Genomic DNA, 21,230 nt, shown 5'->3' on the forward strand with positions numbered 1-21,230 from the left:
TTGGAGGGTTTCCCTTGGCTTTCAGAACTACATAGGTTTTTTTGCTATAAAGATTAGGAACATGACCTGTGACTTCAGGACAGTGGAGTGCAAATGCAATCAGTTGTGTGGCCTCAACAGTATTGTCTGACCAAATCCATGGAGGTGTCCTGACCATTGTGTTAATTTAAAATCTGGACCTCTGGTGTCTAATTCCTGATCATCCCCCTGCCTTTGGTTCTGTTCAGTATAAAATTAAATACACTACAGGAGAATGGCATGCCCTGTGTTTCAAATAGATCTCAGCTGTTGATCCAGAGAAGTTCCCTTTATCACAAATACCAAAAAACATTGAAGGAAAGTATGAAAGGAATAACCTCTCCAGAGACTTCCAGGACTGTGAATAGTTTTGACAATAGCATCCCAAAATTGTGAGGTGAAAAAAAAAATCTTCATAAGAATAAAAATTGAACAGTGGGCAGTATATTTTGCTACTTTTGTCTTGCGGGTCATCTCCAGCCGCAGAACCAGTGAGTGACTGGCAGGATACAAAAAAAGGGTTTTTAATAACCAGGGACCAGGTGGAGAACAGGTTTGCTCCGACAAGGAAGCTCACACAGAGAGGGCTGGGATGACAGAACAGTGCTTGCTAAAAACAGGCAGAGTACACAAATTAACATATTCAGATCCAGCTGAATGCATCAATGTAATGGTTAGAGTGCATTTAATCAAAACTGTCACATGCTTTCCAGCTTTCTTCAGTGACACCTCTTGGAATGCCACCAGAATTGCAAGACGCAACGGTCCCACTCCTACAAAGTCTGAAGAATTCATCCTATTAAAGAAGCAATTTATCAATACAACCTTCTCCCTTGTTTTCTTTCCAGTCCGACAGAGAAAACAATTTATTTTGGGAGAACACAGATATGCTGTATTTAAACACAAGTTTGAACACCTTTCCAGGCCAGCCTCAAGATCTTGAAGTAGTCAGAAAGAGGAAAGACTAGTTAGACATAGAAACCCTTCCCTCGGCGTGCTAAAATTGTAAACTTAATTAAAAACTCCATTATTTGCACAGTTGTGATTGTTCCTACCATTCCCTTTATTTGCACTTTTAGAACAATGAAGTGGCTTAAAAAGAGATTGTAAAGAGTCTGCCTATCATGCAAAGCACCGATATTTCTAAAAGTCATGCTTCCCTAACAGGTTGGGTTACTAAACCATATGTACCAGCCATGCACCTAACTAGATCTGCAGGTCTGGGCATTCAAAATGGCCATGCTCTTAAGGTTGAAGGTACAAATGGTCAAATTCAGGACAGTGAATGCATGCAGGAGAAACTCGGGCATGATCACATACCTTCCTCTGCCCCCATCCCTACAGTAATGGGCACAGACATTTCTAAAAAAAAACGAGGGAAGGTAGTTCTTGCAAAACCAATACCTCCAAGGGAAAACTACCCAACGCATCCCAGGAAGGTATGACTGAGCTAATATAAAAATGTTATGGCCTTTTTCATGGAAACTTTGCTCAGAGGTCTACTTTGTGCATATTTTGGAGGAATCTCTTCTCACCACTGGGAGCTGTATTAACGTATAGCGAAGTGAATTCTGATGACTAATTTGAAGAATTTGGCTTTCAAATTACTTGAAATTATTATATAAAAAAATCTCTTTTTGAAGTAAATATATGGTGATTATTTAATTCTTTAAAATTATGGTGCATGAATCTGCATTTACTTTGGTAATACACATTGACTTTTAATTACTTTTACCATACTGTAATAGTATTCCTGTTTTATGTTTTGATATCTTTTCATGAACTGAGAATTTTACACATTTCTATTATTTATCATGCTAAAAGGGACCTACATAAAATGCAAAAATGACTATTGAGATGATGCTGTATTAGAGATAAAGTATGAAATGTTACACTGCATCATTTGTGAGCATGCTACATAGTAATTATTTTAAGTAGTGCATAAACAGTTTGATTTTTGCCAAGTAGCTCCATTTTAAACTTTTATATGCTTGACAAATGTTTCATATTTATTAAATTAATCATTACAAAGATTTCTTTTAACAACTTGTTTGGCAATTTATTGTACATACTAACACTTACAAAATTGTAGAAATGTTGAGCTAAAATCTCTTTTTGATTCAATATTTTGAATCTGATACTTTGAGAGGCTCAGTAGTGTCAAACACTTTCAAGTCCAAACTCCTACACAGAGTTTACCTCAAAGGTTCTTACTGAATGTTTATTTGATTTGTTCTGAAATCGAAGGCGATTCTTTCCACACCTAAAATATACACTAATTTGGTGTTATATTACCCCTAGAAATGGTAATGTTTTCTTACTATACTATATATATATATATATTTAAATTAAGATCACTTTTTTCCTCTTACAGGGAGAAATGGTTTTATTTCTGACTTTTTACATAGTGAACTGCTAACGATATCAAATTGTGCAGATATGAACACTCTTTTCCCTACAAGATTAAGGAAGAACAGGCAGACCATGAAGATTGATAAAACCTGCACGTTACTTAATTAATGTATTTAACAAAAAATGGGAAATGCAGGCTTAGTACTTTTCTCCATATATTATCCAAATCCTTTCCCTATCCAAATACCGTGATATTTATATACATACGTACATATATATGTATGTGTATATATGTTTTTGAGAAAAATTCAAAACTGAAAATTTGCAAAGTAATTTATGAAAGTTTTTAAAAATACTAGTAAAGGCTGGAAATTACTGTAGCAACAGTAAAACATACAGCTTAATATGTTGATTCATATAGTTACCTTGCCATGTATAAAAAACAAGCACACACTGGTGCTCATTTGAGTTGTTTACGATCCTCAGATGAGGAGCCTCTTGAAGCACCTGGCACCTACTGAGGTAGAGGGAACTGTAAAAAGATAACTGTTTTAAACATAAAATATGTGTATTGCTGAGAGGTCAGCTTTGCCGCTGCTGACTTCACTGCAATTTGCATACTATTAAAGCATTACCCATAATGTTTGTAAAATTTAATTTTAAAGCTATGCTGGTAAAGATGTTTGCTGAATTGTAAACACCTACGACATTTGGGAAATTTGTTAACACTTTGATAGTTACAGTATTTTAGCCTCAGTTTGCTTTTTATTTACCCCAACCCCACCAAACACACACTTACTATTCTCTTCTTCCACTTTATGACAATGAATTTTGAACACAACAACGAAAAAAAACAAGTGTATTGCAAAAGTACAGTAATGGAGATAACATCCCTTTTATTTTCAATATATTTAAGTTTGTTAAAAATGTCACTAACTCATTTATTTATTTATTTACTTTTTGCTGGGGGCTGAGATCTAATTATACTCCTATAGACTAGAGGTGATGGTTATGATTTTCTGCCTCACTCTAATACAGGCCTTCTCATTAAATCTTACAGCTCGGTAATCACAGTCATCCAGTTTGTGTTTCAGTGCTGCATTCGTGCCCACCTTATCCTCTTCCCCTGGATTTCCACCCTCCTTCCCCCTCCCATTCCCCCAAGACCTTTATTTACTCCCTGTCAGAAACTGCAAAATTAAAGATGTAGAATATGAAGATACAGTCTTTGCTTCCTGTGCCCTGACAGACTATCACTTCCCTCTAAAATACACTTACTCTGGGAAGTACTGATGTTAACTCACTCACAATGGCACATGAACTACAGTTCCCTTTGAAGTTTACAGAAAAGTTGTCTAGATGATAATGGAAAGGATGGAGTAAAGAAAGAACGACAAGAATTGCTTTACATACTAATAACAACGATTTAGTCATCAAAACACTACAGAACAAGCACGCCTTTATACCATTCTCTAAAAAATTTAGCTTCCTAGGGTTCTAATAGGCTTTTCCTGTGGCTCAGGAATGCACGGTAGCACTCAGCCCAGTGCCTGTATCCTTATTTCAAAGAGAATCATTCAAACCGACATCCACCCTGTCAAGAATCTTGACTTTGAGCTGCTAATGCAGAATAAAAATCAATATAAATTTTGATCATTTGATGAATATTTACTTCTTTCTTTGGAGCTTGGGGATTTAGAATTGAAAACTGCTGAATCAAGTCATTTTATTTTTTTGTGTTTGTGCCAACACCAATTTACTACCCTCCTGAAAGTTCCTGAACAAGATGTCTCATGTGGCATACATGTTGGTTTTTCCTGTCAATCATAACTGTGTGCCAGTAGGGAACCATAAACATTTTCCTTTCATACTCTTAGTTCTCCAAAAAGAAGTATTTTGATTACTTCCCTGGAAAAGGTAAACTTGTCTTATTTAGACATACTGTAGAATGGCTGTGTCTATTTTTCTAGGACAGCTGCTGTGCCTATTTTGATACTATCTATTAAACATTTTATTGTCAGTATGAATTGCTTCCTACAAAGAAACAGTTTACATAAAGGAGTCACTGCAAACAAAGCTCAGTAACACAAAACAGATAAAGATGTACATTGACATTATCACTTCCCCTATATATTTTCTGAACAACTGCATGGAAATTCTGACCAGTATAATTTACACCAAATGTTTGTGAAAACGAAGATAGCAGGAGATAAATAGATCCCACAAGCGAGCAATTAAGATGTGACTCTAGCTTGCATTTCATCTTAAATAGAAATGTACCTTCAATCTTAATAAAATGAGCTTCTAAAAAATGTATATGGAAAGCTCCTATGTTTCCATAGTGATGGGGGGGTGAGGGGAGAAGAGGGAAAAGGAGAAATGATGCTTCTAAATTTGAAAAAGACCTAGATTAGTTTAACAAGAACTGTAAATGCAAGCAATTTTCATCTTGCAAAATTTTTTTATATATGACTCAGTGGCAGACAGGCTTTATCTTAAAGAGCAATTTTGTTGGTCTCTTATAAATTAAATAAAAGTGGCAGCAGCTGTCTTTCAGAAGGTTGATATAGGCTTGTATAGTCATATGATATTATGTAGACAGATGTCTTAAATAAAATAAAATATTTAGATTACTAGATACCTTGCTAGATACAAAGGCAATTATAGGATGTCTTTGTTAAATTAAATTTCTCATTTTTCTGAGAAGAAAAAAAGGGAATTGTCCTGGAAACTGTACCAACAGGAAATGATCCTATATCTAAAACAGCTGGAGACTGTAACTAATATAAATTTACTTGAAAATAAAAATGCTGTATGCCTCTAGAGACAGGCAGCAACATGCAGTAAAAACAGATGTGATATAAAATTATTTTTTAAAAACTCTGTTTATATGTACATGTAAAATATTAAGATATGATCCCCTCATTTAGAGAGACTGTTCAGGGCTAAGACAAAGTAAGAGAACAATTAAAGCCCAAAAATATAAAAATAGCGACATCTCTTTTCTAACAATAAAAACATTTTCTTGATAACTGCTGCCTTCTACAAAAATATGACACTTTACTTTGACAAGGTTTCTAACGTGATAACATTTTATTACATTACCAAGACAAATTTTAGTGGAAACCTTTTATCTCAGCACTTTAAGGTAAGTTTTCATTCACGTCTACCTTATATGTATCAAATTTCCAAAAATAACTTTAAAAGAAAAGCCAATATCCAGCACTCAAATTCTTTAGACACTGTATTTAAGAAAGCTTTCCATGGTGTAAAAAGGGAATTTTGCCAGAGTAAAGACTGCACAACTGGGTCTTATGTTGTGGGTGTCTTATGAACTCTGATATAACAGACCACACATTCCTATGTCTATCTAATGCCATTCAACCAATTTGCTCCCTCCATTTTTGTTGAAAACATCACAGTATAACAGACTGCATCCGACTCTATGCAGCTGTAGTTGTTTTACTCTCCCAAAAACCTCCATTACAAACTCATCATGACTCTAGGCCCAAACCCACTCAACTTACTATGCTGCAGCGCTGAAGGTCTTGACTCACTCAGAAAGCAAACATTAAGGGAGTACATGCACCAAAACATATGAAAAAAGCTCTTTACAGGTATGCCTTTCAAACCATCATTGATAGTAATCTATCCAAATTTGCACAGCTTCCTTTTTCCGTGTATCCTTATTAAACAATACTGTAGAATCATATTACTTGGGATGCTTTTTACGTAATATTCTTCTATAATTTTAATAAACAACAACAAACTTTTTTTCTTTCTCACATATAACAAAAACAACCCTGATAAATAGAACCAAACCAAGATAGTAAAACTACTATATAACAGTATACAGCAAGAGAAGTAAATGGTGTTTAAGATTCCTTTCAGAAAAAAATCATGTTGGATTGCTTTCATTTTTTTCCAGTAGCCTTAATTGGCTAAGTGCCTTTGGTCCAAGTAATACCCAGAGAGACTGAAACTCAGTAATCTTGTAAATACAATGGTTTCAACAGATTTTCATCAAAGACATGACCATTACACAAGATTATTTCTCACTTAGAATGTAGTTAAAATTACCAATTTACTACAAGATTTATTTTTACAGTATTCTGGGCTAACAACAGCCCAATAAGCATGAGACATTTGGCTATTTTTAAGTAAGTTTAAACAAATATTGTCTAAATGTATATGAACAAATGTTTCAATTTCACAAGGAAAGGGAGTTAGGTCCAAAGCAGACTGAGAACTGCGCAATCACCCGTCTCAAGATGAAAGGTCTAAATATGACATATGTGTGTGTAATAAATGACTACACAATTACATATTTTAGTGTTTTTTCTTCAAATAATGTTAGGAAGTATAACTGAGATGACAATAACACATCACAGTATAATGCACATACCTGCTGCATCTTTTTAGCTTAAAACCTGACTCACAAAAATCCTATGGAAATTTGATATTTCTGCAGCTAAAATAAGATTCATATTGACTTTTGGAATCCAAAGTTCATCTACCACAAAAAAAAAAAATCTGTCAAAGAAAGATGCACATTTCCATTAACCATAAACAAGACAATAACTTGTGGCTGTACAGTTCATGTAAAATACATTATACTGTTAAAGAAGTTGAGTACTACTATATGGGAATTCTGGGCACTCAGAGTATGATAGAACTCGATCTGTTTCCAGACCAAACTAGTGTGATTTCTAAACCGTGTACTGACCTTGCAACACGACATGAGATAAAGGCTCCTGAAGTGAGAACAGTAGTGTTTCCACAGAGGCCACACAGGAATTACTCTTGGAGATACTTCTGTATTACATGTATGAACAAAATTTGGATCCTACCACAGAAGCTCACATCCATACTTCATACTTCTTCATCTGTCCATACCAAGAGAAGTTAGCATGCTTTTGAGCTTAGCTTCATTATAATTGAACCATCAACATCTTATTGGAGCAGGCTCAGATTAAAAGTTCAAGTTTGGAGCCATCAGTAATAATTACCATAGAAAGTTGTATGGTCACAGGACATTACGGTCTTGTTTATGGAGCTTAGGTAGAATTTCCAATCAGCATGATTGCATCTATTTCTAGTGCTTTGTTAATCGCTTCCTGAAGCTGCTCATTAAAAGCTCCTATGTCAACACATAATGCTGCAGTGGCTGAAACAGAGATTGGGAATACAATCACATCTCTTGGCTTGGCTGAGAAGTAAACTGCAACATTGCTCACTTTATCACAAATGCTGCTTTCCCATTTGATAAAATGCCTCACCATGTCATGGAACAGTGGTCATTTATTTCAGAGGAACAAGCTGAATCTTCACCATTAAACAATGGTTGTGAGCAAACATCATTCTATTTTTGTCTCCCTCAACAATGGAATTGCAGTGAGACCCAAGTACAGCAATTTAACATCTCTCTTACAAGATTCACAGAAGTGATGACAGCCCCAGACAATAATCACTTGCCAATACCATAGCACTTACCTACCAACTGTGAAAGCTCTCATACTGTAGTCAATAATTGAACCGACCAATTCCACTGTGCTGCATGTGATTGGTGATATTATCCCTTTAAGTGTGTTATTTAAGTTTGCAATGCAGTTAATTGAAACCCTACTAGATGCAAATCAAAAGTTTCAGTCTTAATTGAGATATTTTGAAAATTGAACCCATTGCTTCAGGCAGGTGCTACATGAGATTCCATTAATATAGGTAATTAACATTAGCCTCTGCTTTAATTAACATGCACACTTTAATTAGTAAAGCATTAACCAACATTAAAAAATCTGATCTTCATGCATCACAAAAACTGCAAAGTTATGACTATGTTATATTTTTTCTAAGACTGTAAATCATACAACATATATTTTTTTTCCTTTAAATACACCAATATATACGTATTTTTTAAAAGATATACATATAAAATGTATCTATTTCTTTAGCTGAACGTTTAAAATGGTGGGAAAGATTTCTTAAGAAAACAGAAGAAATTAGAAAGCTTACGTAATCCTTCAAAACTTCTGTCTAAAATTTACTAATATATATATATAGGGTGTTTGTATACCTCTAAATAGTTGCTCTGTGAATGAAAATAATTCAGTTGCAATCAGATCCATTCCTCGCTGTTAATTCTATGGCAGTGCCCAGAACAGTATTTTTCAGAGCTGGCATTTTTAAAATAAAAGCCCTGCCCTAGCTTTGTTTCCCATCATGCTTGTTTTAACGCATTTTAACATCATGCTGCTCCCTAGAGCAAGTAAACCACAGATTTGCAAACATCGTCTGAATGTCTTCTGGAGTTTGCACAGAGCCTTAAACATCCTCAAGCAGGCACTAGCCTGTTCCTCCAAAACGTTTTGTTCTACTGTGTCACAAATCCTCGCCTCTGAGAGTCCAAGTCACAAGGGAGCTGTGGTGATCTAACCGACCTGGTTCAAGATCAGCTGTTCTGCATGGCAGGTCCCATTTCTAGGTGTAGAAGCTCTATAAAGAAGGGAACTTGAACAAGTGCAGTTACACTTACGCTTTCAAACCAAACACAGGAATGTTTCTCTGATACAATGTCTCTATTACTCTGGACTGTTTCACTATGCATCTGAAGTTAAGATTCTCATTTAGAAGTATAGCATGTTCCCACACATATCTAACATGCAGGACTCCATCCAAGACTGTGAGATTAAATGGTGCAGAGCTGCAGTTTAAAAATCTGTCTTTCAATAAAATTTAACCTCAGTATATTTCAAAATAGGTTTCCAAACAATGCAAAGATACCTTCAACTTCCTAATCCTTCCCTTCTTTTATGCATTTACCCATCTGATCCTGACAGCTTTGCTTTAAATGTGGTAAGTTCCATTTCTGTAACCTCATTATTACCACAAAGAAGATTTCTGATCCACTCACTTGTAGATTTTCTGTGTTTCCTTTGTCAATACGTAGAGGTGGAACATTTATTAATTACTGTTCTATAATTCTTATAATAAGATGATGAATGTGATGGCTTGAATAATAGACTCAGCTGAAATCTAGATCTGTTTTTACAATTTCTGCACGTTCCGAACCTCTACTGCATTTGGCAGTGAAAGAATGGATGATCTTAAAGGAGTACATACCGTATTCATATTGCATCCAAATATCTGCAGATCTCAAAGACAGCATGTACATGTGCAGAGAAAAGAGTATGTCCTTCAGTTAGAATTTCTGAAGCTCCTAGAACTACCACATCAGTGTCACATCAGGGTTTTACTCATTTCTTTTAGTTAAATGGAAAAGAATTTTCATGAAAGAAACATGAAGAAAAAACATGCTTTAAAACTGGAAAGATTTACTTAATCAAATTGATACACTTTTTTGCCATGGGAGTAGATCCTACCTTGTGTTTCATATTCGTAACACACACATGCAGTTCTCAAATGTAAGACTTCCCAGACACTGAATCTACAATGATTCCTGATTTTTTTTAAAAAGGCTAGATTCCTTTGGTGCAATTTGCCAGATTTTTGGGGATAGTGCAGAACATTTTGTGGAGTTTTGAGACTTCTTGAAATTAAAAGTGCATTACAACTAAATTACTTTGCTGAGTGCTGTGAGCATGCTTAGTGGCATGCAGTTGAATTCACCATATTTTCAATCCTACAAAACGACAGCTGGTCTGATAACAACATAAATAGAGGCAAAATCTGTCCTGACTTGCATTTAAGTTACCCACAGAGACCAGGAAACTATTGTTTTTTGCAAAGCAATGTGACAATACTTTAAAAACAGTGATTTTGACAACACAGAGTTCTTTGAAGGCTGTGTATTCAAATTTACGCGTCATTACTGAATGAATCTACAAAAAATACCTTTTGTCTTATTACTCAGTTGAATTTAACGACATGTTTTCTTTGCATAGGGAGTAAGAATAAATATGCAACAAAAGTGCTTGAAATATTCAAAACTGCATCTTGAGAATCAAGCTAGCCTCATCCTGAGGTGGAAAACCAGTAATTGACCACACAATGGTCAACGAGCCACAGAAACCCTGGCTGTTACCCAGTAGAACATGCAATAGCTCCACAAAAGGACAGCTCATCTATACACACATCAAAAAAACATCCTCAAGTCATCACAACAACACAATGAAATAGCTGATTCTATCTATCCCTTCCTTTTTTCAGGGAAATCCTACCTCTTAGGGGGCAATGGGGACAAAGAAGAATACAGTAAGAAACTTCAATTTTGATTGCTGAAATCTTCTGCAAACGTTGGGTTTGGGCAACAGAGTTTCTGTTTGCTTTCACAGTTTGCTGTACTACCTACATGAGCTTCAAGTTATGATGAAGGATTTTACAGAATACTTTTCATGAGTCCCGAAACCACATAGTTAATATAAACAGGCTTCTGTTATAATACCAAAACAAAAGTTGAAATAACTGGCCCCAAAATTCTACCATATTTAAACCAGTTTTTCATTCATCTGCACCACCATTTTCAGGTTTCCTTCCATAAAAAAATTCAGACTCTTATTAAAAATATTTGGCTTAAAACACTCCTAGAACAGTAAAAAACATATATGGCATACACTATTATAAATAAGCAATTTCCAAATCTTCTAAAACCATCAGTTTTAACATATGCAAATCAACTTCTCAATCTGGTCAGTTTTGTAGGTATGATTTGCTTCTTCAGTACAGAGATTTTCTTTATTAAACTGTTGTGTAAAAGAAGTTTCAGGACTCCAGTAACACAAGAATTATAAGCATACAGGGAAGGAAGTAGTCTGCATTCATAACATTTTAAAAGGTGGGGGTTTGTTTGTTTTTCCCAGTGAGGTCATCCAAGTGCTTCCTTTCAAAATTGTCTAGTACATCTAGAAGAATAGACTAAATCTAGAAAATTAAGGTTGGATTCTATTCTGTCAAAGTCAGTGGCAGTTTTCTTATTATTTCATGAAATCAAAATATGCTTTTTCACACCATCTTACAGAAAAAAAAATATACAAACTCATCATGTCAAAGATTCTTGACACCAACATTGTATAAATTTTTAAGACAGAGAATGCATACTGTAGTCATAGCTATCATGATATGGGCATGCAAGGAAAAGTTTGAAAGTAAGTGCAGAGGAGTCAAGGTTTTTCAGCAGTTACAGGAAAACTTGAGTTCTACTGCTCTATGAATAGTCTAGCCCCCTTTTATCATGAGGAAAACAGAGGGCAGAATAGGGTTTGGTTAATAATTTGTGCTGTAAATTGAAATGTCAACCTTGCTTCTTCAATACTTCTGTAGGAAGAAAGGGTTGGAGTCAGCAAAACTCTTTTATTCACTGTAGGAAGTGCATTGTGCCTTCCTGTACTGGCTGCCACTCCATCTACACCAACTTTGTTTGCAGCTATAAGCTCCCTGTGACTTAGACACAGACAAATGCAGGCAGCAGGGTCACAGCTACCATAGACAACTGCCTAACTTTGTGCTGAGAGCCACCCCTTAAGCTTTCCATTCTTTTTCTGACTCTAACAGATGGTCTAATAAAAGATATTAAACTTTGCCTCCCTTGCCTATAGTTCATAACTTGCCCTTACCACACTAAAGTTATGAGCAGTCTTGGACCATACGGTTTGACATGTTCTGAAGCATGACTTTAAACACTTCTGGAACACTTCCATAATTATTAAAAGGAAAATGTGTGTGATACACAGTACCCAATATCCTATTGTTAAGAACAATACTTTTCTTAGGCTATGAAAATATACAGCTAGCATTCTTTATGAAACAGAATGATAACTATTATTTTTGCCTCATGGAGGTTTGAATAATTTGGCAAAACATGACTTCAACTCACAAAAGCCACAATGAATATGCAACTTCAAAGTTAACTCACTAAACCAAATTTGAAAACTCATATTTTACTTTTCTAAACTTAAATTGCCATAATATAAAAGACATTGGATTGTTATAAACAATCAGTTGTTCTGACAGTCATTATATTTATTATATGGCACATCTTTTTTAAAAAAAAAGATAATAGAGCAGTGCACCTTATCCACATGTTCCCCAATGCCAGTGCACACACTTTGTGTGAGCTTATAATTCCAATTAGTATCCACTTCAATACAACATAACCTATGGTAATTAAATTAAATCAACACAGAATTTATAATCCTACCACAAAGTAGGAACAGTTCACTTAAATGTTGATTTTTCTCCTATGATTGTCCCAGAATCCTGGAAAGAGTATTTCTTTCTCTGTTGATCTTGCTGCTTCCTAATACTGACATTCACTATTTGCATCTCTGACAGAACTTTTGTTCATCACTTTTGATCGCCGTCATATTGAGGCACTGCGAGGAGCATGGGAAGTTTCCTGCCATACTCAGAGAACTCTGCATTTCTTTTTTCCTTCTTACATATATAATGAGAACACCAGCCTTAAAATCCTCTGTAGTAAAGTTATGTATCTTTCTCCACTATATATGAAAAATACAGAAGCTAAATATTTCATATCAGCAAAGATATTTACAGGCTACATTTGTGTTTAGTTTGTTTATTTGCTAATCATTTCCTACCAAAGTTCAAGCACAGTATGCTAACTTCATTTAAGGAGATGTTCTGCAATAAGTGGAAATACACCAGGATTCATGTGGTGCAGCGTACTTTATTTGCATTTTGCATTTTTTAGATAAATGATAGAAAATAAATTATACAAACTTAGTGGAAACTTTGGAGAAAAATTAAAGGTAGGTAAGTTTTGATCGTGTATTTCTTCTTGCCAATTGGCATACATAATAGAAAATGGTAGAGAATAGGTTAAACAGTCTAAAAGGATTTTAACCTTAAATTTGACAGAAGCTAAATGGCTGTGACATTGGGTTCTTCTACTTTATTCCAGCTAGTAATCCACCTTCAAAGTTCCTGTCAGGTAAATGACCTTGTATTTCATTAACTGATAATTAAATGGATTTATTCCACTAACGGTTTTAATTAAAATGCTAGAAATATTGATTACCCCTCTCATCCTTATTCCCCCAGATGAAAAAAAGGTTTTAGGAATGTTTATTTAGAGAAGACAGAGAATTAAATTAGATTGAATCTCTATGAGACCTGAAGACTGGTTCTTTCATTTCTGCTGCTCAAGCAGAAAAAGGTTTCAATTTTTTGATGTTTGATTAATTATTTTGAAATCCATTTATGCTTACCTTGGTGTTTAATTAAAAATGTCATTTTTAGCATAATTTAATTGGCTATCTGTGGAAGACTAACTTCGAACTTATATTTAAAAAATGTTGTTTTTTTAATTTGGGGTAAAAGAAACTTTTTACTTATTTGCTTTTGCTGTAAAGGTATCATCTCATGAATGAAGAACTAAGAAGGGATGGAGCTTAAATGGATTTTCTACATTTGAATATGAGGATACATATGCTTATGACTAATGCAGCTTTATTTGGCTGTACACTTGAATCCATTACCAGTTATTCAGAATCTCTAATCTAACAAATATGGAGTGTGTGCCTCCAAATATGCTGGATTTATTGTTACTGGCATTAACAAAACTATCTGCAGTTTCTCCCAAAATGCTTTTAGTATGTGTGGGGACCCATTTGCAAATAGTTTAATATAAAGTATGTAGTACTGAAAAGAAGCATTCAGTTGCATTTATAACCAGCATCAAATGTTAGAAAGGAACGCTAGCTTTAAATATTAATTGAAAATTTACCTATAGTTTCACTCACCTAAGCATGTGCAAGTGCTTCAGTTTTCATACCATACTTTCTTAACTATCAAAAATTTGCTTTCTGTATGAGCCAATAGTCCACTGAAAAAGCAACTGTTTTCCTTAAGTATGAAGGAGATAAAAATCAAATGGTTTTGTCACTTTTCAATACCAAGTGAAGATATGTCGTGGTCTTATAAAGAACACATTTCGTTACCACTTGCTAGCCTTAAAACATTTGATCTAGAATACTCTGTATGGAAAGTGACAGTACCTAAACTGACAAAACTAAAAACTAAATCCCCAATTCTGTAAAACATGCTTAACTTCAAGCATAAGTTGTCCCAAGGAAGGGCAATAGGATTACACCTCCAGTCACCACTCACTACAAATTGTGGACTTGCCTAAAGGCTTTGGTGACTCAAGACCCTCACACTTATATTTTTGTTCTTTTTGCTGTATTTACTTGTGAACTGAATGCTCCATAAATATGGGTCAACAATCAAAGAAAAACTCCATGTTACGAAAAGACTAATTGCAGTATTTCATTTCCAGTCTGAAAAAGCTCTGCAGACAGATATGACACTGGACTCTCAGGCTTGTCAAAAACATATTAATGATCTATTTTATGCAGTCAGTATAATTTATATTTCTCCCTTCTTTCTTCAAGAGTTTAATGAAGAAAAAAAATTTATAGTCTGATTCAAAACCCAAAGAATCAATGAAAATATCCTGAATCAAAACATCTGTCTCCAGAACTCCATTTTTTACAGTCATTTTAAAAACATCATGAGTTCTGTGCCCGACCTCCAGCTAGGTGACAGTGGTTTGTGTACAGTCATGAGTCATTTAAGAATTGGGTGGCTTTACAACAATTTACTGTCTAAAAGTCATGCTTGCCTTTTCACAAATAACGAGAGAAGAGAAGAGAAGAGAAGAGAAGAGAAGAGAAGAGAAGAGAAGAGAAGAGAAGAGAAGAGAAGAGAAGAGAAGAGAAGAGAAGAGAAGAGAAGAGAAGAGAAGAGAAGAGAAGAGAAGAGAAGAGAAGAGAAGAGAAGAGAAGAGAAGAGAAGAGAAGAGAAGAGAAGAGAAGAGAAGAGAAGAGAAGAGAAACAGCTTGTGTATTTGTGAGCTGCAGAAGATTTAAGAAGTTGAGGGGTTGAAGAAGATGAATTGCGTAGCACGATGGTGCCTGTTTGAAGTCAGTCGATGTTCCACTCCCCTGATGTGCTCATTGTTACATTTTCAAAGTGCTGCACGTGGTTTTACTCATGCAGCTTTCCATGGCATCAGTGCAAGTCCAGTAGCCAGCACACCAAGTCAGACTCCTTCCTGCAAGCATGTACTCAATATACAGTCCTTCCAATGTCATGGCAGCTACCCCAGTGATTTTTTTTTTTTTTTCATGTGTATAGGTTCGCAGTGTGAGGTTGTTAATGCTTTGCTGTTACATATGTAGCTGTGAAAGGGAATGGTGAAGCTGGACCTACCAACTTTCACAAACCAGTCACTGTCCGGTGAAGACAGCAAGGTCCATCAAACCTTTCAGTCAAGATGCTGTTTCTCTGACATACCCAACACGACAACATATTTCTGTCACCTTTCAGAAAAAGACTAAAGAACTTGGTCGTAGCATTTTAATTCTGAGTTTTTCTTTTATTGCTGCTTTCATTCTCATTACTGTGAATGTGAGGAAATAGAGTATAATGTTCTTTTCGTTTAATTTTCTGCTATTGATTTGTTCAATATTTAACAGAATCATTTTGCCTTATTTGGTTACTTATTTGGTTTCTATTTTATTGTACAAATTTATTAAATTACAGAACAATCTTTGAGCATGGGGTGCCTATGAATTAAAATTCTGACAGTGATGATCTATTGGTAATTTTCCATGTCGACTTTCAATGATGATTTCAATTATTGCTGAAGTGAGCAAGGAAAACATGAAATAAGTAAGACGATGTATGTTACTAACTTGGATGTTCATGGACAAAAGAGGATTGAAAACATGTGGAAGCTTTTCAACAAAGAGCAATCACTATTCAAAGCTACAGAAATTACACAAGCACATCCATGTAAAAATGCTGCTGTTGCTATTGCTGCCATTGGAAGCCACTGAATTAGCTTATTTTCAGAAACGTGAAATAATTTTTAAAGATACACATGGCATAGGTTTTACTGCCTTTTTTCTGAACTTTGAGAAAATAGCCAAGATGAATAACTTTATTTTTAACACTGATATATGACACATTTTAACCTGTCGACATACAAAAGTAGTGCTGTTAACAACTGCAACTTTCTTCAAGTATGCTATGAATCACTGTATTCCTTTTCCCTTTTTTCATGCACCATTGCCACTATCTTACCTTCAGCGGTTTTGCTAGATTTCAATGAAGATGGAACCAGAGGGCACACATTAGAATTTTATATCAGTTCAAGAAGGGTAGAGAAGAAAGACATATGAAGCTAGAATGACATTCATTGAAGGTTCCCTAGGGAAGATAACACATGTTTTTGTCTTTCACCTGCTAGGCATGCTAAATCAGTGCAATGATAAGCTAATTTATGAAATATATTTCATTGAAACCTGGACATCTTTACTGTTTCTAGTTTGGCTATTAGCTTTTCAGAAATAAAAGATATCTAATTTAAAAAATGCTAAAAAACTGGTTTTTTTTAGGCAATGCTTACAATATATGTTTACCAGGACTCTTGGTTTTAGTGCACAAAGAAACATTTCAAAAGCAGTTAAGATTAGTTGAAAGTTAAAATTTATACTCACTACTCCTTCAAAAAAGGAACAGCTTTATTTCAAAATCAAAGGACAATTTTACCCTATTTATGAAAATGTACTGAAAAAAAAAACACACCACAGTAGCTGTGAGAATGGTGAAAGTGTGGCTTACCAAAACAGTGGCTCAGCCACCTTACATTAAAGATACAAAGCAATTCAACGCTGAGGAGTTTATTTCTTATCAAGGGAAGTGGTATAGGCTGCCTTTTTGCTCGTCTGCCCAACACATAGAAGCTGACTATTCAGAAAAGACCTTCAGGATACCTGTGTTCATCGAACACATGCTAGAAGATTTCAATACTTTCATTTCAATTATTTGAAAATGTATTACATTGCTGTTAATGGAACATGGTACTGAGGCAAAGCTTTAAAATTTTCTTAACCATCTAAAAGAACACTGGAAAACACTGTGATACTTCTGTTATGTTTCAGCAAAAACACCTCAACAGTTCATAATCCTTGCTGAACACACTCTCAAAAGGAATTTAGAGACAGTCCATAATGCAGATGTAGAGACATACAATCCAAAAAGCATGTACTAATGAGGTTGAATTTTATAAAGTAACCTAGCTGTCTTGCAGATAATTGTGTTTAATTTTAACAGTTTCATGATCAGACACAGATGTGAGCATAATATCAAAGAGGATTTAATGCTTACATCAGTTATATATCTTAATTTATTCTATTTATCATTTTTGGTGGTGCATTAACAATTATCTACAATTATATTACCCCCCCCTATTTTTTTTTAAATAAGATTCCAAGGAATAGTTTTAAGAAAAAAAAGTCTTGAAATACTGGGCATAAGAGGTCTCACATACCCTTCTGGCTTTACCATTGGGACTATAATATTCCTGGTTCTGAACAAAGAAAAAGGAATTTGGAAAAATTGGAACACCTGGAAGCTTAAGCACCACTGATGAATATGGCTACCTTCACTACCCCCAGAACTGAAGACTGCACTTCCCAAAACTTCTATATTTAATCTGCCCTTCAACTGGCTGCATTTGTTGACCTCAGTAGAGAGAGGAATTTTAGACTCATGAGCAGCTTCAGCAAGGTCAATGGGGCAACATGCATGTTTTAAGTTTTAGTGCATGTTTAAGCATTTCACTGAATTAGTGCCATGGTCTTTTTCTGAGCATTTATGCAAGAGGTAGGAGAAAATGTGTCAGTTAAAGTTACCTGTTCGTTGTGGGGGATGAATAAAATCTCTTTCATATTTCATATTTCCCTGGGTGTTTCCACATCTTTTCTGATGTGCTCTCTACATTCCAACATTTTCTTTACTGATAATCCATTTTCAAGCATTCAAGATTTAGCTATACCCATAGTAACTTTTATAAACCTAGCAAAAGCATAACTCTCACTAAACTTTATTTATTATTACTCCATATTGATTTAATAACCTCTATAATGGATGAATTAATTCAGTCCAAATTATTACCCCCCTGAATTCACTGCAATCTGCTGCACACCGGCAGACCCTTGTAGACCCCAGTGTAGAAAGCTCTGCTGAAATCAGTAAGTATCTGCTCAGGCATATTTCTGAGATGAAGACTTTAATAATCAAACATAGAGAAGGCTCAAAACAACCAATTTTCAAAGGTGTTTGTAATGCTTAGGGATTCATCAAAGTAATTAATGACAATTCAAATGTATGTATGCATGCATCCAAATTCCCATTATTTGCTGGGGGAATATCTATGCTTAATTCATATAAGTATTTATAGAAAAGCTTCTATAGGTTTGCAGATCCCTAGGATGTTTGGGCACCAAAGCATCTAGGCAGACGTGTCTTTAAATTATTGTGACGGCATAATATTTTATACCATGAAAATAGCATGCTCTTTGACTACCTGAATTCCTCTTTTATGGTTGCTAATTAACAAAACATATACCTGTAAATAGGACAAAAGTAAATGCTCTTTTAAAGACACTACTACGCCTGTCAGATTTCTTGTTACACTGCACCTCACTCTTTCATGACAATACAATCCATCCTCCCCAAAATGACTGTAACGTCAAACACACGGGATTATGGCTTTGCCTTGTTATACAGGAATCATGAGACAGCCGTTAAGAAGAATCATAATATAATACATATATATATATATATGTATATATAAACGGGTGGGGGGGGGAACAAACAAACAAACATAATGATAGTTCGATACTGAGACTCCTGGGATCTTTTTTAGAAGTGTGGAAGGGCAGAACTGCAAAAATGAACTCACTCCAGAGTGTAGGACTGTCTAGATTCAGACTGGCAGTTTGGCATTTGCACTGTTGCAAAAGTATAAATAAACAATATTCTTGATTGCTTCCTGTGATTTTAATGAAAGGTACTTTTTCAGCATCTACATGAGTACGGCTCTTGCTACAAATAAGCCTTAGCCACTAGCACTTCTTAAAATGTGAACAGATTTATGCATAGAAATTAATAACAGCTTTTTCTGAGCTATTTTCTCAGCATATAGTGTCAGAATGGCAGTGACTCCTTCTGACCTTTAGAAAGAAGGAAGGTCTTTTAGGAAAGCAGATATTCTTCTTTTATAGGGGAACTGTGTAAACATAAGTAATGTGCCCATGAACATTTTATGGTCAAGATAATAACAAAGGATTTAGCTTCAGTATTTGCCACACAAAATAAATCTTTAACGGAGATGACTGTTTTGCAACTTCTTCAGCTGAATACAGTGGTGGTTATGCTAACCATCCCTCCTGTGCTGGCAGCCTTATGAGAAATCTCAGAAAACCTTCTCTGTCATTAGACATTCTCAGCTGGTCTCTAAGTGAAGGAGTATCCAGCCCCTTGTCAGAGAAAATGTCATCATAAGATTATGAGAAAGAGGGAAGTGAAGGTAAAATTAAGTAAATCAAGGAAAATAGAATTCTGAGGAGGATGTGGAAAGTATATTAAAAAAAGAAGTGAAGATCAGCATCTTGCTTAGTACATATTTGAATATTCCTACAGGAAAAGAGAATATAAAATTGAACTACTGATCTCTTGAGGACCAGACCATCGTACACAGGATATTCTCTTTTTCTAAATGGACAGATGGTGTGTAGCTGAAAATGGAAAGCAATTCCTACTTACTATCAGGTAAAGGTATGCAATGAACACTACCTTGAAAGCAGGCACTATTGGCTTATACATACTGAATTTTTCAAACTTGTGAGGCAAATTTAAAATTACTGGCTATAAGTTAGGATACAGAAGGCCAGATCCAGGACCGTTTTCCTAGCATAACCCCAGGACCACCTACAGGAAAATGGATAAACTTTAAGACTGATTTACTTTCTCATGGGTTATTCATACAGCGGCTAACAGGAAAAGCCCATGCTTTTCTTAATGCTAAGAAGGCTGTAGACAATATATACATACATAGCTGATATATAGTTTTCCCTATACATTCTTTGAATCCTCGAGATTCATAGTTTAACTGCTTTTCCTCTTTAATGAGGTGAAAGGAAACTTAAGACCAACAAAAGGTGAAGAGATCTAGAGAACCTCAAAGGGGAAATCTTTCTTCCAGGAGACAATCTGATGGATAAGAAGAGAAAAACATTCATGCTTACAATTACATATCTAAATGGTTACCTGGACATTACAATAAATAGTCTGCTTGTCAGAAGTGGGGCCTCAAAGCCCTAGTCATTGCCAAGAAAACCTAAGATACTCAAGCATCAAAGTGTTGATTTAAGTATGCAGTCTTAAACACTTGGGTTTGAAAATTTTTGTATTTTATTTCAGTGATCTTCCCAAGGTCAGGAAAAATTTTATGCATAACTCTTTGTTGACATATATCTACTCAATTCAGCGCCCTAATACTAGGATTCCTGCTGTTTAATCTACCTTTTTCCAATATGAAAGTTGTAACTAAAATCCTGAATTTGCCATGACTTATACATGTGCTGAACAGTGTGTACCTAAAAGGTGTGTAAAGTTAAAGAGACATGTGAGACCCAGATCCACAAAGAGACATGCACATGGGAAGGGATTTAAAAATAGAATTCACAGCCCAGGCAAGGTGGCCAGCTTCTCTTACAAGGTATGGAGATAGTTTGGTAGTAAGAATGGGATTTCTGACACTCAGTGCACTGAGCAGGATGTTATATAAGGAACCAATAGGAAATGATGAAGAAAAGCCAAATTTCACACTATCGCCTATGAGCCTAAAATAGATGTCATGGAAATCTGGAATTCAGACTGTAAAATGCCTCCTGAACAGAAGAAATGCACAGAAGTTATCTCCATAGGTTAGCTCTACAGAAAAAGTAGATCACTATTTTCTTAAAAAAAGACCTGGGGATTGGAGCTGCTATGATAAATCTGTTCCTTGATAGCTTAGTAATTAGAGCATT

General features: G+C 35.2%; 1 protein-coding gene and 1 long non-coding RNA gene across 12 annotated transcripts in view; one reads left to right on the top strand and one right to left on the bottom strand.

Moving 5' to 3' along the window:
* LOC106031742 (uncharacterized) overlaps positions 1 to 15,107 on the top strand; it is a 32,895-nt gene extending 17,788 nt beyond the window's left edge. Inside the window, exon 3 of the long non-coding RNA XR_007161323.2 lies at positions 732 to 15,107. This is a non-coding gene — a long non-coding RNA (uncharacterized lncRNA). The remainder of the gene's footprint in view (positions 1 to 731) is intronic.
* AKAP6 (A-kinase anchoring protein 6) overlaps positions 1 to 21,230 on the bottom strand; it is a 283,028-nt gene that overhangs the window by 100,244 nt on the left and 161,554 nt on the right. The window lies entirely within an intron of this gene.

The sequence above is a fragment of the Anser cygnoides genome, chromosome 5 (assembly GCF_040182565.1).
Source record: "Anser cygnoides isolate HZ-2024a breed goose chromosome 5, Taihu_goose_T2T_genome, whole genome shotgun sequence".
NCBI classification, from domain to species: Eukaryota; Metazoa; Chordata; class Aves; order Anseriformes; family Anatidae; genus Anser; species Anser cygnoides.